The sequence below is a fragment of the Falco peregrinus genome, chromosome 14, assembly GCF_023634155.1.
Source record: "Falco peregrinus isolate bFalPer1 chromosome 14, bFalPer1.pri, whole genome shotgun sequence".
NCBI classification, from domain to species: Eukaryota; Metazoa; Chordata; class Aves; order Falconiformes; family Falconidae; genus Falco; species Falco peregrinus.
This window is the reverse complement of record NC_073734.1, coordinates 1,336,565-1,356,437: the sequence shown is the minus strand read 5'-3', so window position 1 is coordinate 1,356,437 and position 19,873 is coordinate 1,336,565. Positions and strand designations below refer to the sequence as shown.

General features: G+C 50.5%; 1 pseudogene; it reads left to right on the top strand.

Annotated features, from left to right (window-relative positions):
* Window positions 1-3,338: 3,338 nt before the first annotated feature.
* LOC129785694 (hydrocephalus-inducing protein homolog) overlaps window positions 3,339-19,873 on the top strand; it is a 67,215-nt pseudogene continuing 50,680 nt past the window's right edge.

Here is a 19,873-nt window from a genome sequence, read left to right as displayed (position 1 = left end):
TCACATGGCTGCCAGGGCAGGGCGAGAAGCAGCAAGAGAATTCCTGCCTGGCACCTTCTCCAGGGGAGCTGTGCTGCACTTTCCCAAGATATATTTTTTTCTTTTGGCTCTACAGGAGTGCACAAACTTTGGTTCCATTTTCTCACCACAGAAAGCAGGGAGCAGAACTTTTGTGCTGTGCCTCGCATGGCTGCCAGGGCAGGGTGAGAACAGCAAGAAAATTTTGTCCTGGTACCTTCTTTATGGGAGGAGTGCTGCACTTTCCCAAGGTGCCTTTTTTGGGCTCTTAACGGTTGCAGCTTTGAAGGGTCAGTTTTGCTCACCACAGGAAGCAGGGAGCAGAACTTTTGTGCTGTGCCTCACATGGCTGCCAGGGCAGGGTGAGAAGCAGCAAGAGAATTCCTGCCTGGCACCTTCTCCAGGGGGACAGTGCAGCACTTTGCCAAGGTGACTCTTTGGGGCCCTGCATGATTGCCAATGTAAAGGCGTCCAGTTTCTCACCACAGAGAGAAGGGTGCCGAACTTTTCTGCTGTGCCTGATGTGGCTGCAAGGACATGGTGAGAAGATCCCAGGTAGGAATTCTCTTGCTGTTTCCCACCGTGCCCTGGCAGCCATGAGAGGAACAGCACAAAAGTTCTGCTCCATGCATTCTGTTCTGAGAAATTTGACCTCTCATACTTGGAATCATTCACAGAACAAAAAAATCACCTTGGGAAGGCGCAGCGCTGCTCCCCTGGAGAAGATGCTAGGAAGGAATTGTTTTGCTGTTTCTCACCGTGCTCTGGCAGCCATGTGAGGTACAGCACAATATTTCTGCTCCCTGCTTTCTGTGGTGAGAAAACAGACCCCTCACATTTGAAATCATGCAGAGCCAAAAAACCTCACCTTGGCAAAGTGCAGCGCTGCTCCCCTGGAGAAGGTGCCAGGCAGGAATTCTCTTGCTGCTTCTCACCCTGCCCTGGCAGCCATGTGAGGCACAGCACAAAAGCAGAGCAGTACGTAATAGTAGGTACTGGAGTAAAGGGAGCGTGGGGGAGGAGGCTGGAGCTTGGCACCCTGCTCTGGCACATGTGGGTTTCCTGAGACACGTCAGGAATTGTACCCCAGCCCTGGGTATATTTCCTCATTGCTTTTCTGAGGTGATGGTAGCTGTTGTGTCCTGGCGCAGCTGGTTCCCCTGCCCAGGGTTGGGGCGTTCATGCTCTGAACCCACAGTCGAGGTGCCCGAGCCGTCTGTGCCCTGAGCCTGGAGCAGAGGGGCAGTTGCAGTCTGTCCTTAATTTCTGGGGGGGGTGAAGGGCTCTCTGAGGTGGGGAAGATGGAGCTCCCCGTGCAGCAGCCAGGGGTGGTGGCTGGAGGTGGGCTGTGTTGCGGTTGCTGTTTTGTCCTGCCCCCGCAGGAGAATGTGGCTGCTTTCTTAGTTCTGCTGCTTTCCTCCTAATGCAGGAGGCTGGTCCCTGCAGGCTCCAGGGAAGTGGGGCTGTGGAAGTGCCTAACTCTGGGGCTAGAGGGTAGGGGAAGCTGCTGGACTGGTATGGGGGCATGCAGACTGGAAGCCCTCTGGAAATAACTGGTGTGGGCATGATGAGCAGGATTAGTTTCAAGTGAAGTGAAATTATAGTTAGAAAATTGAAACAAATAATCCAGTTACTCTCAAGACCCAGTAATAAAGCACTGATACCCAGATTAGTGTTGTATCATCCCCATTAGATTTCTCTCTTAACGAATAGTTATTTCTGGCTTTCAATCCGAGCTCCAGCTGCAGCATGCCCTTGTGTCCGTAGGACCGTGCTGTTCTCTCATGTTCCCGGCAAGGACAAAAGGAAATGGCAACCCTGTTGTTCCCTGAAACTATGAAGGGCCTGGTACCGTGAACATGCGCAATGCTGTAGCTGTTTCGGGAGTAATGAGCTGAAAGTATTGCCTCGTTTGCAGGATGTGGGTCAAACTTGAGGGGAAGGGAATGGTGGTCTTTGCATAGAATGGTGTCTAGCTGTGTACAGCAAGTCCACATGAAGAAAAATGATGTGGAACAGGAGGAAGCAGGAGGGGGTAGGATCTGTGATTTTTTACTTATTGTCAGGATGTAAAATAATTTTAGGGTAGAGCTGGGTTTGAGGCCACTGGTCTTTCAAGTCCCAGAAAAAAAAAGAGGTGGGGACATCCATCTGTTCCTTGGTCCAGTTAGCCAGAAAGGGAGGGGAAACGATTTCTCGTCCAAAGTAGTGCTTAGTAAATGCTGTACATACTCACCTTTGACTTTTGTCGGTGCTTGAGACCCACTTTCTGGGGGTGTTTTCTTTCCCTTTCTTGCACACCCACTTTTTGAGAGACAGATGGGGAGGTTGTCAGCAGGCTGGTGATAGAAGAAGGATGGCCCATGGACCTGTCAAGCCGTGCTGCCTGCAGGATAAGGATGCTTGAGAGGAACTGCCATTAGGATAGCCTGAAGTGGCCAAGCTGTCACATCTGTTGTATTTCTATTTGAGCTAATTGCTCATGCGACTTTAATGGTTTCATGCTTTTATTTCTGCTGCTACAGCTTTTCATGCCTGTAGGGAGCCTAGAGTTTGGGTGTTAGTAAGTGAAAAATAAGGCCCTCATTCTCCATGGAGAAAGGCTCTTGGGCATGGTAATTTCATGCCTGGAAGGAGTCATATTTGCTGGATAAGTTTTGTAACCTAACCAAATTAGCTTTGAGAAACCATAGTTGTTAATCAGAGTATTGAACTCTATGGTCCCTTAGTTAAAAACATCACCAAGCTCCTTGCACAAAGGATGGGCGTTTGGTTTGCAAAGTAGGAGAGCAGTCTGATTTTGATGCTTGGGGCAGCAGCGATCCCTGGGTGTAAGGTTGTTCATAATAGTCTGAGCACTTAGTAGGGTCAGGCACAAAGTCACATCGGGTCAGCTGTTTTTGCAAAATGAAGCAGTGAAGTGACATTGTTCCCACCAAAAAACTTTTAAAGAGTAATAAAGGACAGTTTGGGTATTAATAGAGATTTGGATAATAATTCCAGCAAATAGTTCCAAAATACATGGAAGAGGGGGAGAAGATGAGAAGTGGCAGCAGTCTTTGATGTGTGTTTGTGGCTTGTGGGACTGCGCCCACAGCAAAAGGCTGTTTTGGAGTGTTTGTTCTGGGCTTTTACTTCTATCAGTCTTAACTCTGCCACTGAAATAGGGTCTAGTTATGAAACAGGGTGGGGATGCCGGCTGCCCTCCAGTTATGAAGGAGCCACAGCCCGGAGACACAGCTGTCTCCTTTGGGTCTGCCATGGAAGGGGATGCTGGGTTTTCCAAGTCCCGTTGCTGTTCCTTGCAGGTCAACTGAGGCATGGCCACTGGAAAGCCCCGCTGGTTCACGGGGTCCTCCAGGATGGCTGGTAGATTCCCGAGCCAAGTGGTAGTGCCTCGTAAGCCGAAGCTAGCCAGAGGGACAGAGAAGCTTGCAACTGTAAGTACCTGCTGCGGCCAGGTAGGAGCTGTGTAAGGCTGGAAACTGCCCCCGCGTCCTTCCTCTACCTGCCCCTCCTGTTGTCTGGCAGCACTGTGAAGCTGGACACCACCTCCCCGTCTCTCTGCTGCCATGCTTCTGTCGGAGGTGGTGACCATGGTGCGGTAGGGGATGGACTGTGTGCTGCTTCAGGGGAAGTCCAGAGTTGTGTCTGGATGTGCCACTGGAGCCATTTAAATGAACGTACCGGGCATTGCACCGGAATAGCTGAAGCGTGAGCGTGTGCTTCTCTCCGCCCCCTTTGTGTGGGCAGTAACGTTTTGTCACCTCGGGATGCTTGCCAGCGCTGCTCTGACCATACCTGCCCTCCAGGCAGCTGGGCACGTGGTGGGCTGCTCAAACTCTTGCTTGAAGGTTTCGAGAGGTATGGCTGGTCCCAGATGGAACAGGTTCCAAAACAGTTGTTCTGTCCCGTATCCCGTGTGGAGCACAGATCCAGCGCTGCAGACAGCAGCGGAGTCAGGGCAATTCCTCCTCCCCATCCTCAGACAGCCCTTTGCTGACCAGAGCTCACTTGGCTGAAGATGACCTGGTGCTGAAGCTCTGTCGAGGAGATACCTTTGCATACTTCTGTGGAGGGGTCTCGGAGGCCCAAACAGAGAAAACAAGTGCTAATTCAAAAGAGATAACTAAAACTTGGAGCCATTCCTCTCCACCTCAGTCTTGGCACAACACTGATTTTCTGCTTTCCTGACTCACCCAGCAGTGACATCTCCACATGTGTGGTGGTTGTGAGCGTTGTGCAAGGGTGGAGTTAAGGGATTTCTGGTAACTCCTCCCAACCTTTTTCAAAGGTCACTGGCTCACTCCGGCCAAACTGGAAAGGAAACAAATGCCCGAAGAGCAAAACCCCCAACATGTCACATCAAATCACGAAGGAGAAGCTAACGGGACAAAGCTACTTGTTTGGAGCATGTGTATTGCACTCTCTATCATTAATTTACTAATGGTAAATATTTCAACAGGTAATTATGGGACTTCCAGGACTATCCTAGCGGCTATGATCACAAATTATTCATCGGTGGCTCTTGAAGGAGAAAAGCCTTTCTGAATAAAGGCAGTTCTGTAGCTCTTGCTGGTGTTTTGCATTTCAGCTGACTCCCTCTGCCCTCCTGAAGGAGATGTCTCTTACCACCAAGCAGAGGCTGGCCAGCACTCGGGAGATGCGGCGACCCCAGATTATCCAGATTCTAGACATGAGCGAAGCCTCCCATCGTAAGGTAGCCTTTTCTTGCCCTTTTCCTTGCTGTTTGATGTGACGTTTGAAGAGAGCGCGTGCTTGTGACAGGCTTGCCTCCAGCTTATCTAAATGCCTTGGTGACTAAGTCCTGTTGTTGTTTCAGACTGCTGCTGGTGTGGAGTTCCTTCTGCTGGGGGAAAGGTAAAACATTTTTCCCCAGTGAGATGTTGAAGTCCTGACCTGCGCTAAGCCCATATAAACAACCTCTGTTGAAGTTGGTGGCTTTTGCTGGAGGTGAGCTACTGCGGCTAAAGCATGATACTGGGGGAAGGCTGGGGCGGGCCACAAGGATGCAAGCTTGCAATTTCCCACCTTCCTGCTGAAATAGCCAGCCCTTGGTTTGGTGTAGTCTCTGTCGAACACTTGGGGTCATAGGATGCCCTCAGTGGTGGCAGCGTTGGCCTTTGAGGGCTGAGGGCCTACGGTAACTACTCAAGGTGTAGCTAAAGCAATTGCATGAATGCTTTGGGTTGGAACAACGAGTGGGACCCGTACAGGGTGTTAGATTTTTCAGGCTGCCAGGTACACAGGGGAATGGCCCTGGGCAGAGGGGAGTGGGTGTGCTTTATCTGGATCAATGTTTATTTACACGTGTGTTTAAAGCTGCTTTTCTTACAGATCTGCTTAGTATAACACACGTTCCAAAGGGGTAGATGACTGAGGTAGGCTGTTGAGTGGAAAACTGCCAGCGAGAGACCTGTAGCAAATTGGTTAAGGATTGCCCTAGACAGCGCGTGAGGTTGGGAACGCCTCGGACGAGCGCACACAGAACTGGCCGTGTGCTGTGGCCGCTGGCTTCAGCACGACCCTGACTCCTGTGGAGAAGCAGGAGACGTGCCTGTGTCTTGTGAGTGTGAAGAGTTCAGCTGGAAGGGGGGAGGCAGAGCAGGGAGGAGTTTTCTCAAAGTAACGCCTCGGCGCTGTAAGCATTTGCTGTTTCTGTATGTTTTCAGACCTGCTTCTGTAGTGGTATTAAAGAAAATGGCAATAATAGAATATAATGAAGCATCCATTGAAAGCTCGTGGGAAAAGGAGATGCCAAGTCCAGCTTTACTCAGATTGCCCAGTGATGCTGGGAAAGTACCTGGAACTTACCACCTCATCTGTCGCTTTCTTAACGGCGGTGTTCCTTTCTGGCCTGTCTTCTCTTCTTCCTGGTTTCTGGGCTGTGTGTCAAAAAAGAGATTTGAGGATGTGTTGGGCTCGGTCTCTGTGTCTCAATGTAAAGATGATCCCCAAATTGTTTCCCATGGGGTCTCCTGTAAATTCTTGGCTTTCCCTTGCTCCACGAGTGCTTACAGCTCTTGCAGTGAGTGCTCTGGAGCTGTGTGACCGTGTTAGCCCAGGGCTCTGCCGGAGGTAAGTGCTGCCTTGCCTGTTGGAGAAGGCGACCTGGAGAAACACCTGCCAAAAGAGCTGCTCGCTTGAGCCTGCTCTAGTGTGGCCCAGAAACTTTTGATCTGCTCAGAACACAGGTGGGTGAGCTTCTGTTCCCCTAGCGTGAGCTGGGCAGGCGTACTCACCAAGGGACTGTCCTTTGCTGGAGGCCAGTGTTGTATTCTCTCACCGATGAGTCTTTCTCCCCGCGGCTGAATCTCTCTGCTCTCTTTTGCATCTCCAGTTCTCGGCAGTTGCCCTGGAACAGAGCTTGTTCCGGCCTTTCCCATCAGAGGTGGTATTTCAGAGCTACGTCCCCGATGAGGTCTATGAAGTGCCACTGATTCTGAGGAACGTGGACAAGGTAAGTGCTGGGATGTGGAAGTTTAACCCTGTGCTGGAACTGGAGAGCAGTGTCATCCGTGCGGTGCACAGCACAGCCAGTCGCCTGCTGCAGCACAGCGCATCCAGAATAAAACGTCTCACCGCCTTTATTTTGCAAGACGGTGGAAATCTTGCCATGCTGAGGTTTCTCCCCCTGGTTTTGGCTGTGTGTTGGTGGTACCTAGCTGAAAGGAGCTTTTCTGGTCAGCACCTTTCCCCGTGGAAGCCCTGCACGGGTGGGAATGTTGGGGGCTGTACAGTTCTTCCCTGCCCTCGTGCTTTCCCTCGAGTGTGCACCGCGTCCTGGTGGCTCCGTGGTTAATCTCAGTTTCCACAGGGCACCTCTGCCTCTGGGTGAGCTGCACAGAGAGCTGAACGGGCTGTCAGAGCTCGGGGTGGGGTCTTCTCCACTTTATGCTGGAGTAAGTTATAATTAGTGGTAACAGCGCTTCAGGAAAGGTGTTTTGAAACAGCAGTGGAAGCAGGCTGATTTAGCAGCAGCAGCGGGAGGCCTTTAGGTGCCCCTTCAGGCTCCTGCTAAGCTTAATTGGGTTCTGCTCAGGTTTTCCTGAGACAACGTGATGCTCTGCTTCCCCTTTGGAGAGCCACGGCCTGTTTGGAGTAAAGTGCCCTCAAAGGTCTCCACCTTTACTTGAAAAGAACGATCATTTTGAGACTTCCCAAGAAAGTTGAGAATGGAAAAGTTGAAAAATGTCAGCAGTTTTGTTCCACTGTCAGGAGGGAAATTGGGACCTTTTGAACTTCAGCTGGGGAAACGTTTGCTGGAATGAGGCATGTGCCAAGGGCAAGCTGGTGGGAAAAGGCAGGAGGGAGGAAAGGAGCTGAGCTTGGTGTTCTCTCCCTGCGCACTTTCATACACGCAGGGGTTTCTCTTGATACATAGCAGTAAGTGCACGGGCAGTAGAGACAGGTCAGAAAGAGGGGTGTAATTAAGGATACTCTTCTGTAATGAAGAGGAAGGGGTATGCCTGAGGGCAGGGTGGGATGGGAAGATGGAAGTGTGCACAAGAGACGGTGAATTCGCCTCCTTTCCAAATTTCCCTGTTGGGGAGGGCAAACAGGTGGACAACAAAAAAAAGCTGTCGAGGCATATTGCAGGTGGAAGAACAGCAAGTCCAAGTATCTCCTGAGATAACAGGTTGTGACAGGGATATGGGTGAAAATGGAAGACCCTTTGGCAAGGAAGGATGCGGGTGTGCTCCCTCAGTTATTCCGGGAGAGTACTGCACCATTCCTGGTCTGGCATTTAACTTGGGAACATTGATAAGATGCAGCATGTGTGCCTGCACCCGGGGGATGCCACTGGTGTGATCTGCGCTGAATTTTGGGCAGTCTTTGCTGTAGGTATCCTCGTCCCTGATTAAAATGTGCCTCAGTCCTCACTTTCTCTCTTCCTACTCTCTGCTTCATTCCCACTGAGTCTTTGGCTTCACCTGCTCCATTATCCATGCAGCACTTCAAAATGTTTATCTTTGCCAAGTACCAGCCAACAGGCAAACAGTTAATTTGCTCTATTCATGCTTCCTCAAGTGGAAAAGATCATCTTCATTAACATTTCTGCCATTCCCAGTAAATGATAATAAACTTGTACTGTGTAAAGCTGCACCTTGGGATTTACGTGCCCTGTGAAGGGGGAGGCAATGTGTGAACTGTGGTTTTTTTCCCCAAACAATGTAGTTTTGAAGCTAGTTAGAGCTCAACCACTGGAGAGCATGGGTGTAAAAGTGAGATAAGCTCCAGGAAAATCTTTGGTATGTTTTAAATACAGAAAGACAGAGAGGATAATCCTGCGAGGGTGTTATATTCTAAATTGGTTGGCTTTTGGCGATGTCCTGGAGAAAAGCAACGTTGTGCTCCGTCTCAAGTTTTTCGTGCCAGTTTCCCACATTCCTCTGAATCATACTGAGTTACACTGCATGGTAGCCTGAAGTTGTCTGCCCCATAAAAATCCAGCTGACAGCAAAATATATTCCGCATAGAGGCTCTGTAATCATGCAACTACAGAAGTGCTGTACTATATACTTCCTGCTCTTACCTGTGTTGTAAAATTGCTTTTCTATTTTCAGGCTGTTCCTCAGCACCCTCAGATGTTCTGGGTGGCTTTTGCTGAAGGTCTGAGCCACACGTGCTCCCCTTCTAAGGGACATGGTGACCAAAATGCTTGTCTGCACTGTGAAGTTGGCTCCTGGAACTCGCTGCCCCAGGACATTGCTGGGTTCCAAGGGCGTTTGGAGAGTTCAGGACTGCCTTGGCCACGGGTTACCAGGCTCGGGTGGGTGGCGCAGAGTGAGCCTCCATTTTTTCCAAGCCTCATGTGGGGTTGTTGTTGATCCGTGAAGCTGCCCACCAGTCCAAATCACCTGCTTCAGACTTTGAGATTTGGCGCTCAGGGGTTGCTCTCTGTGTGCTAGGAAAATGCCTGTGTGCTGTCTGTGTGCTGGTGGTGCCCCAGAGGGCAGAACCGTGCAGCAGGGTGCCTGCAGGGACTGCTGGGGGTGGGCAGGGGTCCCCAGGGATCTGGCTTGCCTGCGCTGGCAGCTGCCTGGCTACAGTCACAGGCAGCAGGAGCCTCCGGAGAGCAGAGGTTGGCTTTTAATAATGAAACCACCACCAGGCAGTGCCAGTCATGTATCTCGGGGCAGAAAATGCCTTTGAAGCCCCTAGTTGATAGGCACAGCCTGGGGGGTCGCCTGGCTTTCCATCACTTGGCCAGGTTGCTGGCTCTCATCCTCTGCATCAGCCTTTCCTTGTAGCATATTGTGCTTCTCCCTTGCTTCTTTCCAGCTCCCTTTGGATTTTCCCAGCCATCTCTCTGTTTCTGGGGTTGTCTCTTTGTCTTCCTGTGTTTCCTCCTTTTGCTCTTCATTTGCTGCTTTTATTCCCAGTAAGGCCACAGTATCTGTGGTCCCCTCTTGCTGGTCTGCCTACATGACTGTAGCACCGCAGCTTGACTGCCCCGCTCAAACCCAGCACGTTAAAGTGAATTTCTTCCTTCCGCCAGGATTAACACGTACTGTTTGGCGTTCAGATAATACATGCCCCTTCTAGGGGCATGTCTGCCTGGATGTGTACGGGCAGAAGCCAGCAGATTCTCTGGGCTTATTGAATACACGGGTGACTTGATTCAGATATTATACCGCCGTGCTGCTGGTGTCTTCCCTGCTTGGCCCTTCCTTCATCGCCCTGCTGCCTCTGGCCTCGAGCTGTTTTGCCCAGGCAGAAGGGATTAATGTTCACTCTTATGTGTTACGTGCATGTACCTCCAGAGCTAAAAGTGCTTTGTGAAGGTGGTATCACCAGGCCTCTTCTCCTCCTGTTTCCACAAGCTGCAAGATCATACTTTCCTCTCTTTTCTGCAGGTTCCTGGGCTGGTGAAGGTCATCTTGGAGAGCTCACCTTATTTCAAGCTGATCAGCCACCATGCTGTGTGCCGCAAGGTACTGCCTGGCATGCTTGCGACTTTCCGCATCGTTTTCTCCCCTGATGAGAACAAGGTGAGACTGGAGGTCCCGAGAGGTGTGTGCCTTCAGTGGGAGGTGAACCTGCGGGGCTGGGTTCAGAACAGGGCATCTGCTGTGGGTTTTGAGGCACTGTCCTGGTTTCGGTGGCATTGCACTGGATCTGCAGCTGGGGGAAACTTTTCCTGTGGTGAAGATGATGCTGTCATAGGCTGGAGGCTCTTCTATGCTTCAGACTGTGATTATCCTTTGGTGCTGGAACGTTTAATGCCATGTCTGTTGGCTTCAGGGATAAGAGTGCACTGTGTGGTGGGGTGGCCTCTCATGGTGTTGGTTTCTAGTATCTGACTATTGCTGCATAATTACGGGTTTGCTCTGATAATTATAAATACAAAAGCCTGTTTGCATAAATACAAACCTGTTGTTTGGAGGACCCAAAGCTGAGCCTGATCAGAGTGAGGACCACCACCTTTGAAAACTGGAGTTGCTTCTTGAATGCATATCGTGTTGGCCGCAGTAGTGAGACGGCGGAACGTTCTGTCTGAAGCCGGCACTTTTCTTGCACACCGGTTATAGCCCATGCCGTGCTGCGAGGTTTGCTCTAGGCTGTGGTCAGGCAGCCTGCAGCTGGTCACATCCTGGCTGGCAGCACCATGCGATGCCACCGCAGCAGGGACTGACGAGCTGTGCGTTCCCTCCCTGTGCTTTCCTGGGCGTTTTCAGGGGAAGGCGCACGTGGGACAGTAGGGAAATGGCAGGGAGGGGTGCTGGTAAGGTGTTTAGCCATCGCACCTCTCTACTCGATGTTAGGGGCTTAATTATGATGGAAAACGCTAGGGGAATGGCTAGATCCAGAGAGCTTTCCCCTTTCCCATCTGGCAACCAGTTCCCTGCCTCACCCTGGGCTGGAGCGAAGGTGATGCTTTTTCATACCCTCTGTGTTCCAGCCTTGCCGCTGTGCTGCCCCTGAGGATACTTGCCCGCCTGTGCTCCAGCTGTGATTCTAGGGGAGAAGATGCGCTGTGCTCGTGGCAGGGAGCCAGCCTGGCCCAGACACGCTGAGCTCCAGATGTCTTTAACCAGCAGGAGGCTGGTGTGCTGCAGAGGACTGAGGCATCTGGAGCGCACACAGGAGTGAAGGGGCAGGTAGCATCTGCAGGCAGAGTGTTAGCCTGGAGCCTTTGGGCAGTCACGCTGGTGTGGCTGTGCCTGCGTGCATGGGGCTGTGGTTGCTGTGTCAGCTGGCACCTATTCCCTGCCCCGTGTGCCATGCTTTTGCTCGGAGGTTGGAACATCGGTGCTGTGGCCCTGGCAAGTCTGGCACTGTGCCGTGATGTGAAGGGGCGGCGGTGTTACCTGGAGGCTTGTTAACGCAAAAGGGTTTAGTACCTGGCATGGAAGGGAGGAAGCCCTGCAGGGGAACACAGACAGACAGGCTGACTCTTTACACCAGCACTCTGCTGCCTCTTGGCACAGTTCTTTGCGTGACTTTGTGGGTGATGCAAGGTGAGGGGGTCGCTCTGAGCCAGCTGGTGTTTCTGTGCCAGGCCAGAGGTGCAGGCTCTCTTTGGGCACAGCTGTTCTCTCATCTTCCGTTTGCTGCTTAGATGTAGTTGAACACCCTGTCCTATCCTCAAACAGCATGGCTGTAGCAAACTAGAGAGGAAATGCCCTGTGGTGCCTGGCTCCCCATGCTTGTGAAATGATCTGTTGCTTTGCGGAGGGACTGAGAAATTGTTTTACGTCATTCGTATGGAAGGTTAAAATGATGTTGGCTTAGGGCAGTTCTCCATACTGCCCAAGTGACATAAGAGCTTAATCTCACCGAGGTAGGCTTTGCAGGGGACACTGCTTCCTTTAAAATGTGATTGACTAGTATTCATGAGCATTCATTTTTGGGATGGAAGTAAATCGGTTCCCATGAAGGGCAAAGAGCTGCTCTTCAACTACAGAGAAGCAGCAGAGCAACACATGAACATCACCCCAAATAGAAGTAGGGTGAGGTAACTCCCAGGAACACTCATGTCCAGTACTTTGTCCCTTGTCTTGCCCTTGAACTGGTGAGTGTGTGGCATTAGGGAGCTGTGCCAGCGAGGTCCTCTGCACAGCTTGAGCGACACCCTGGCGGTTTCTGCCGACCTGGGTTTTGTGCTCCTTGCAGGGCATTGGGAGAGGGATGTGGGCTGCTTGGTGAGGAGCACATGGGGACTCTACAGCAGAACCAGAATGTTGTATAAATCGAACTTTTTGTCTCGTACTTGATGGAGTGTGAGTCAGGAAAGTGCCGGAGTGCTGTCGCTCAGCTAGAAATGCATCAGTAGCATGGTCAGGATGTGCAGAGCACCTTGAAAAGCCCTTAGCCAAGAGGCAGGCTTTGGGAGATGGTTCTGTAAAGCCACCTGTGTTGGGCTTGCAGTTGCTTGCCTGCAGAGTATCTGTGTGTTAGTTGTGGAAGGCTCAGGAGTGCTGCCTTTGAATAACTCCTACATCTCTGATACTGCATGATCCACAGGGACTGTGGGTAACCCAGTGAAGTGGGGTCTGGGTCTTCCTGATGAGGAGCCGGTTTGTGTCATTCTCTTGCTTTGAATCTGTTCTTCCCTGGAGTAAGTCTGACTTCAGTGAAGTCACTCCTGATTGAAAGGAGTAAAATTGTGCCTCAGCCCTAAGTAATAGGGCCATGTGAGTTGTTAGTGGCTGAAATGCCACGTAGCCCTTTCTTGGAAAATGAGCAGTTTCCTACTGTCTCGCAGTCATTTGGGAATGTGCCACGTGGTCAGACTGTCAGAAAAGGAATAGCTGACGCGCCTCTTGGTTTATTGGCACTTGTGTTATAAATGAACTGCTAATTTTTCTGCTGGGCAACATTTCCAGTTTGTTACTCTTGCTGCTTCTGATTTGCACGTTTCTGTTTTATGGCTCCATTGTACAGCGTGGGTGTTCTCGTGCCAGCCCCTGTTCCCGTGTGTTCTTGCGTCATGGTCTGACGGCCTCTGCTGAACTGGAAACCATTGTGGCACTGACCGGCAGATAAACAACAGACAGAAATACTTCCATTTGTGCGTCCTTCAGGCTTATTAGTAGTTTATTGTAAAGGAAGAAGGAAGCAAGAAGCACATAAAAACATAGCAGAGCTTATTCTGTGTTGTCCTCTTGCTCTTTTCACTGTAGCAGTGCACTGTTTTCAGGCAGTGCAAGTTCAGGCTGTGAGGTTTGTGAAATTCATTGCTGATGCTCAGTGGAGACTGAATTAATGCACATTGATTACTCTGAAATATGACAGGACGGTGAGTTATTGCATGACTGAAATGAAGTCCTTTAAAATTCAGCCCAGCCCTGCTAGATGTTTTGTTGTGCACAGAAGCTATTCCAAGAATACTTTTAAGATGACTCTTGTGAGGAGGAAAGGGGCAGAAGACCAAGGCAAATGGCGCGGCGCCACAGGAACCTGAAGCCAAGTGACTCATTTCAAAGACTCCTGCGAAGCGGCGGCTGAGGGGGGCAGGCGCAGGGGCACCCCCTCTGCTGCGAACGGATCTTCATCCTCTGGTCTCTCCTCTGTTGTCACGGCCCTTATTTTCCAGCCTTTTTTTATATCAGGGTTTCAGCAGGAGCTTTCCCTGCTTGGCTTGCTGTGTTACCTCATGCTACAAGGATCTTTTCTTTGCAAGTTGGCTGCTGCAAGGAATTCAGTGAAGCATTTGGGATAGGTTATGCAGGGAAACTGACATCTGAGTTTGGGGTTCTGGGCAGTTAGGCTTGATATTGCTGCGACAGTAATTACTGTTAGCCTGAGTTTACAAAGAGCCTGAAACAACACCCAAGACGAGCAGCTGCTTCAGTCTCAGTGGGTGCCAGTTCAGACGCCAGTGGTGATACCTGGAAGGCCAGAGCTTGTAATTTACTGCTTGTCACAGGGGAGCACGAGAAGGGGAGCCATCGTACAACTGTCTGTATCTTCCGTGAAACTGAGAGGGGAGTTGTATGCAGGATGAAGTCGTATTTTCATGAAAACCTATAGCCTGAAGCTGTGTCTAAACACAGCAAACTTTAAAGCATAGATGGGATGCAACCCCTCTGTCATCCAGGCACGTTTATTTAGAAACCTGGTCTTAAACAGTCTGCTAAGGGTTTGCAGTTGCGAAGCAGAACAACATTTTGAACTGGTCTCAACTGTGCCCCTAGGCTGCAAGCAAGTGCGTAGCAGGGTTAGTGCCCTGGTAACACGAGGCAGTGCTGAAGTAGAGGCTTTGCAACCTGTTGCCCCCAAGGGAGGGCAATTCAGCTTTCAAAAGCTTAAGGGACCATGGGTTCACAGTGGCACAAACAGCCAGCTTCTGCCTAGCACCCCTCTTGCCTTGGGTTTCCCCCTGTTTGGGCTGGCGCTGCATTCAGCCTGGTGCAAGGTCCCACGTTGGTGGGGTGGTAGAGCGTGGCTGAAGGGTCAGCCCGCTCTGAAGTGCTGAGTCAAGCCTTGCACGGGATGCCATGTCCCACGGTGTCCCTGGAGAGGGGGCTTGGAGCATAATGTGCATCTGCATGAATGGCGAGAGGCATCTTTCTCTCTCAAGGTCGTGGTTGTCTCTGTGAAACCAAATCCTTGTTGCTTTAGCCTTGCCCTCAGGTCCCTGGAGAAATCCCTTGTGCATTGCTGTGCAGGTGGTCCCAGCGCCCCTCACCAGCAACGGAGCTGGGAAGGCTGCCTGTGCTTGCTTTTGGGGGGGATTTATTTCTTGGGCTCTTAATTGCATTGCTGTTGATCCATTTGCTCCTTAGCAATGACAACACCTTGACAATTACTTCCTTTTACTTGCTCCAAGTAGCTCCAGTTGTTGAAGTTCCTTTTTTCTTTATCCTCCTGCTGATCTGAACTTGCATCCTCCTCTGCCTACCTGGCACCTGGAAGAGGGAGCTAAGTAAATATGGCATGCCAAGACTTAATAAGGCAGGTAGCTTTCAATTGGCTTTGCAATGCCTTTGTTACAGTAGTGTGGCCAAAAGAACAACAACAACAAAAGCAAATAACATTCTTCATTTGCTAATGAGTTTCTGAGGATCGAAACAGTGCAGGACGTGAAGTAGCCAGATAATAGGTGCTTTAAATTCATATGGGCTGCCCATAGCTTTTATTTTAGAGGGCTTAGGCTGCAAGATTGAGTACAAAATTGCTAACTCAGAACGACTTGCTGAAGATGAAACGCTTTCCTGAAATGCGGTATTAAATCATGCAGGTTGCTTGCTGCAGTTCCCTTCCTAGTATTTTACCTTCCAAATAGGAAAAGCAAAAGCCCTTCTGCAGTTTCTAGGGTGAATATTTGAGATGTCTAGAAAAGGAGATTATTCTTTTTGTCTTGGATGGGGCAGCATCTGTATTGACAAGCTTAAACCCCAGCTGAGCAGGTGGTAGGCGAGGTGCTGGGTGGTGGGTGAGGCGCTGGCTGTCAGCGCTTGCGTTAGAGCAATAGGTGCGTGTCTGTGCCTGGGCTGGCTGCCTTAGGGCCCTTCCAGGAGGGGATGGGGACAGGAGCAGGAAATCCCAGCTGTGGGGGAGTCTGGATCGGTTCTGCTGAAGGGAGTTTGCTGCTGTATGCAATTCCTAAATCATTAAAATCCTAAAGCGCTTGCTGCTTCAACAGTGATAAAAATATCAAATTTTAATTAAAAGCACTGAGGAAAAAATCAGGGCAGCCAGTGAGTGACGAGAAGCAGAGTTTTTATCAGCTCATCCATAAGAGCGCTGCTGGGGGTAATGGCTCCTGGCCCTATGGCAGCAGATTTACCACTGATTTCAGTGGGGGCAAGGTGATAGTTCCAGCGCAGCGATGCCACGCCATACATCTGGAGACTGCTCTGCTCATCTCTACAGTAACATGGTTTTGGTAATTTGATTTGCCTTCCTGCTGCTAAACGCCAGACAGCCGGGGCGCGGGGGGGATTGCCTGGCTCTGTTCTGCAGAAGGCAGTGGCTGGGACTGCACAGCCGGCTTTGCTCTGGTGGGGTGTCTGAGTGTCCCCCGTGTGCAGCTCCCGATGCCGCCTGCCTGGGGTGGGTGTGCTAACCAGGCACGCCGTCACTTACTCCTCTAGAACAGACCTTACAGAGGGGTGTGATTACGGCATCAGCCAGAGCTGTCTCCTGTGCCCCCTGAGGCTGGGTGAGATGTAAAGGGAAACGGAGTTCAGACACAGGAAGAACTAACACCCTTTAATTCTAGCGCAGAGGTGGCATAGGCTGCTGAGGGCAGGGGTGGAACTGTTAGCGCTTTTAGGTACTTGTGAAACCTCTCGCAAAAACAGTTTGGGTCTGGAGCTGAGCCAGCTCTGGTGTGGGGAGATGGATCAGGTGGCTTTTGAAGGGTGCGTGTCCCCAGCCTTGGCCCTATAACGCTGTGAGAAGGGGCAGGAAATACAGCCGTACCCTGCACTGCCCTGACGCTGCCGCAATTACCGTGTCCAGCTTGTGAAGTATTTCACCGAAGACTGACCGTTGACTATGCATGTGGTGAAGTCCTTTTGAAAGTGTACCTGAGCATCCCCTGCCAAGCTTCAACGAGGTCGCCGCGTTGCTGGCACTGGAGTTAGTGCTGTGGCACAGCTGGGTTCTCAGTGGTGCTTCCAATAGTCTGCAGTGGCGATCGAAGCAGGTTGCGTTAGTGCTGTGATCCCTTGCGTGAAGAGACTGTTCTGGTGTCTCAGAATCAAAGCATCAGATAATTGTGGTGCTTCCAGCTTGCTGCAAAAGCAGGTGAATCAATGGGGTTGTTTCTCCTTTGCAAGTTAACGACCCTGTGCAAGTCATGCTACTGGAATGAAAGCTCATGAAGGTAAAAAGTACTGTTGCGTTACTGAATGATACTGCTACAGCCATAGAAAACAGCAGCTTTCCTTCTGCCGTGGGGAAAGTACTAAAAGCATTGTGCTGAGATTGTTTCTTTCCCCGCAGGATTATTTCCACGAGCTCATCTGCATCACAGAAAGGGGAGAAGTTTGTTGTGCCTCTCCGAGCTATAGGTGCCCGAGCTATCCTGGACTTCCCCGACCAGGTGAACTTCTCAGCCTGTCCAGTCAAGTACAGCACCCAGAAAACACTGCTGGTTCGCAACATCGGTAACGGGGCGGCCCGCTACTGCATCAGCCCTCAGAGGTAGGGAGCTCATCTCTTTTTGTGCAAAACACTGTTGTGTGATAATACAGTTGGTAAACAGCGACAAAAAGGAGCCAGAGCGTGTGAGCTGCTGTACTGCTGCCGTGGCTGGAAATGGGCAGGGCACGTGGGGTTTGCTGTTGATTATAGTGTTTGAAGCATGGCGCAGCCTCTGCTAAAACTCTGCAAGCTGCAGAGTGGAGTTTTATAGTGCAACGGTGTCTTCAGTGCACAGTCGTGCAAGACTGATTCTGTTAGATTGAACGAGCAAATGTAGGAAGGCAGCTGGACTGCCCTCGGGCTGTGTAAGATCCTGCGTGGCAGACGACAGCTCTAGGAGCTCAGTTCCTGAAGACCAAAGGCAGTGTTAAGAAATGGGCAAGCTCTGAGCTGGTGGAAGAGACATTTAAGAATTTATCATCAGCTTTACCAGCAGTTTGTCTATAGTAGCAAGTGCAATCAGAGATGATAGATCAAAGCAACTGGTATTGAGACCCTGACAAAAACCCTGTGGGGTCCAGAACCTGGTTTTCCAGTAGGTTTGATCTGGTCCCTGGGGTCCACTATTCTTCATTAGAATGAGCTCTTAAGTGGAGATGAGCTGGCAGCGGCTTCAAACCTGCACTTTAGCCCCAAAGCAGAATGCCGATGGGCGCACAGGCAAAAGGTGCAGCAAATGCCTGGTGCGTGGGTTGGGAGCCTTTTCTAGAGCTTTGTCTCTCTCAGATCTCCTGGAAAGTGCTCTAGCATGCTGTAGTAGCTACCAGCAACCCCCTTGATCTTCAGAACCTTCTGAAATGGTTATGTGGCCCTATTGGCCAAATATACCCATTCCCTGGGAGGCCACAAGCACGTGGTATTTCGGCAGTCTCCTGGTCAAGCGCCTGATGTGTGCTGTGTCGTGGACAGCCTGTACTGTTCCTCTTGGTCTGAGAAGACAGTCACTGGTTTTCCAGTTTGCTGAACTGGAGAGGGTAATGCGTTTTGGAAACTGCACCTGCAAGGAAACCACTTCAGCTGGCTGGTAGTTAGCTCCGTGTTGCTTGGTCCCAGAGGTTTTGGTGTAGGAGCTGAGGTCCAGAATGCAGCAAAGACGTGCCGTCTGCCTTAGTGCACCTGAGTTGCTTCGGTTTCTTCCCCAGGAAAACAGGGGTCAAGAGAAGGCTCTTTGCTCTTTCTCCTGGGAAATGCGAAGGTCCAAGAGGCTTCTACCAAAGCCTGGCAAGGCTGTTGAAGCAGGCTTCCAGGATGCTGTTCAAGCAGGCTGCTTCTTTTCACTGTGGAAATACATAGGCAGGAACTTGTAAATCCCTGTACAGCTTCCCTCTGGGATTTCCAGATCTACTTGTCACCACCAAAACAAGTACCCAGTCATGTGTAGCATCTCTTGGCAATGTCCTTGCCAACTGTTCTATCGCGTGATACGGCGTACGTTGAATCCTGCTTGATCTGGATTTTATGCTGAACTTCACCAACTGAATGTTTCAGTCCTGACTTGCAACAAAGGGATGGGAAGCGTTACGAAAGCTTTATTTCAAACTACACAAGAAAGTACAATTCTGAATAACTGGATTGCGTGTGCGCAGAGATCAAAAGCTGGTAAGATTTCCCATGTCAGCCAAAGGCATCAGTCATCTCTTCCATTTCGTTATGAACTTTTGAAAGCCAGTCTGAAATTTCAAACTGATGATCTTTGAATATAAGCAGCGTTTTATTCTAATTAGGTCGCCCCCACTTTCATTCAGATTTCTTTTTTAAATACTCTGAGGTTCCTGTCTTTCTGCTCTTTTATTTTTTTTTGCTTTAAGTGTTCAGCGAAATGTCATAATGAATTCCTCATTGGGAACTTTCTTAAAGGTTGAGTTCCTCTAATGCCTGTCTGTCTACCATCTGCCTATATATATGCACAGATGTATAAGAAATAATATGAGAAATTTGGGGAACACGTGAAATGGAATTGGGCTGCTGGAGAAGATAAAATCCTAGAATAACTTTGGAAGAGACCTCTGGAGATCATGTGAGCAAACACAGTGCTCAAAGCAAGACCAGTGTCAAAGTTTGATCAGGTGTGCACTCAACACGAAAAGTAAGACCAAGTGATACCAGCCTTCGTCTTTCCTTCTCAAGGCTGTGCAAAGCCTTGAGATCCCAGCATCTCCCTGTATGTGCTGTGCTCCAGCCCCTAAGCTCCTCTTCTGTAGAAAGGCTTTCGTGCCCACCAGCCTGCACTGCCAGGGATTCTTCCATCCCAAATACAGGTTTTTGCATTTTCCATCCCTCGGCTGCATGCGGTTCTGCTGTGTCCCCTGAATAGCAGCCCAGCCCTCCAGTATCTCGACTGTACTCCCCCAAGCTTGTATCCTCCACTCAAAATCCGAGTGCTCCCCACTCTTGACCAGGTCACCACGTCCCCTTGCAGCCTGGGAGCAGAACAACCACGTTCTCCCTGTGCGATGAGGCCATGGTGTGCCAGGAGTGGTTTCTCCAGCCAGTGCTGGGGACTGCGCTGGGTGACAGTGGGTTCCCTGCTGCTTGTGCTGTGAGAAGTTGCTCAGGTGCCTGCCCCGAGGTCCCAGGTGAGCTCAGTGGCTCCAGCAGCCCCAGCAGAAAAGAACTGGCCTCCCAGCTGGCATGACAAGTTGGCTGGAGAGTCTCACCAATACACTGCTCCACAGGCGAGTAGGTCATTAGCTGTTAATTGTCTTTGAACAACTCTACTTACAGAGGCTTT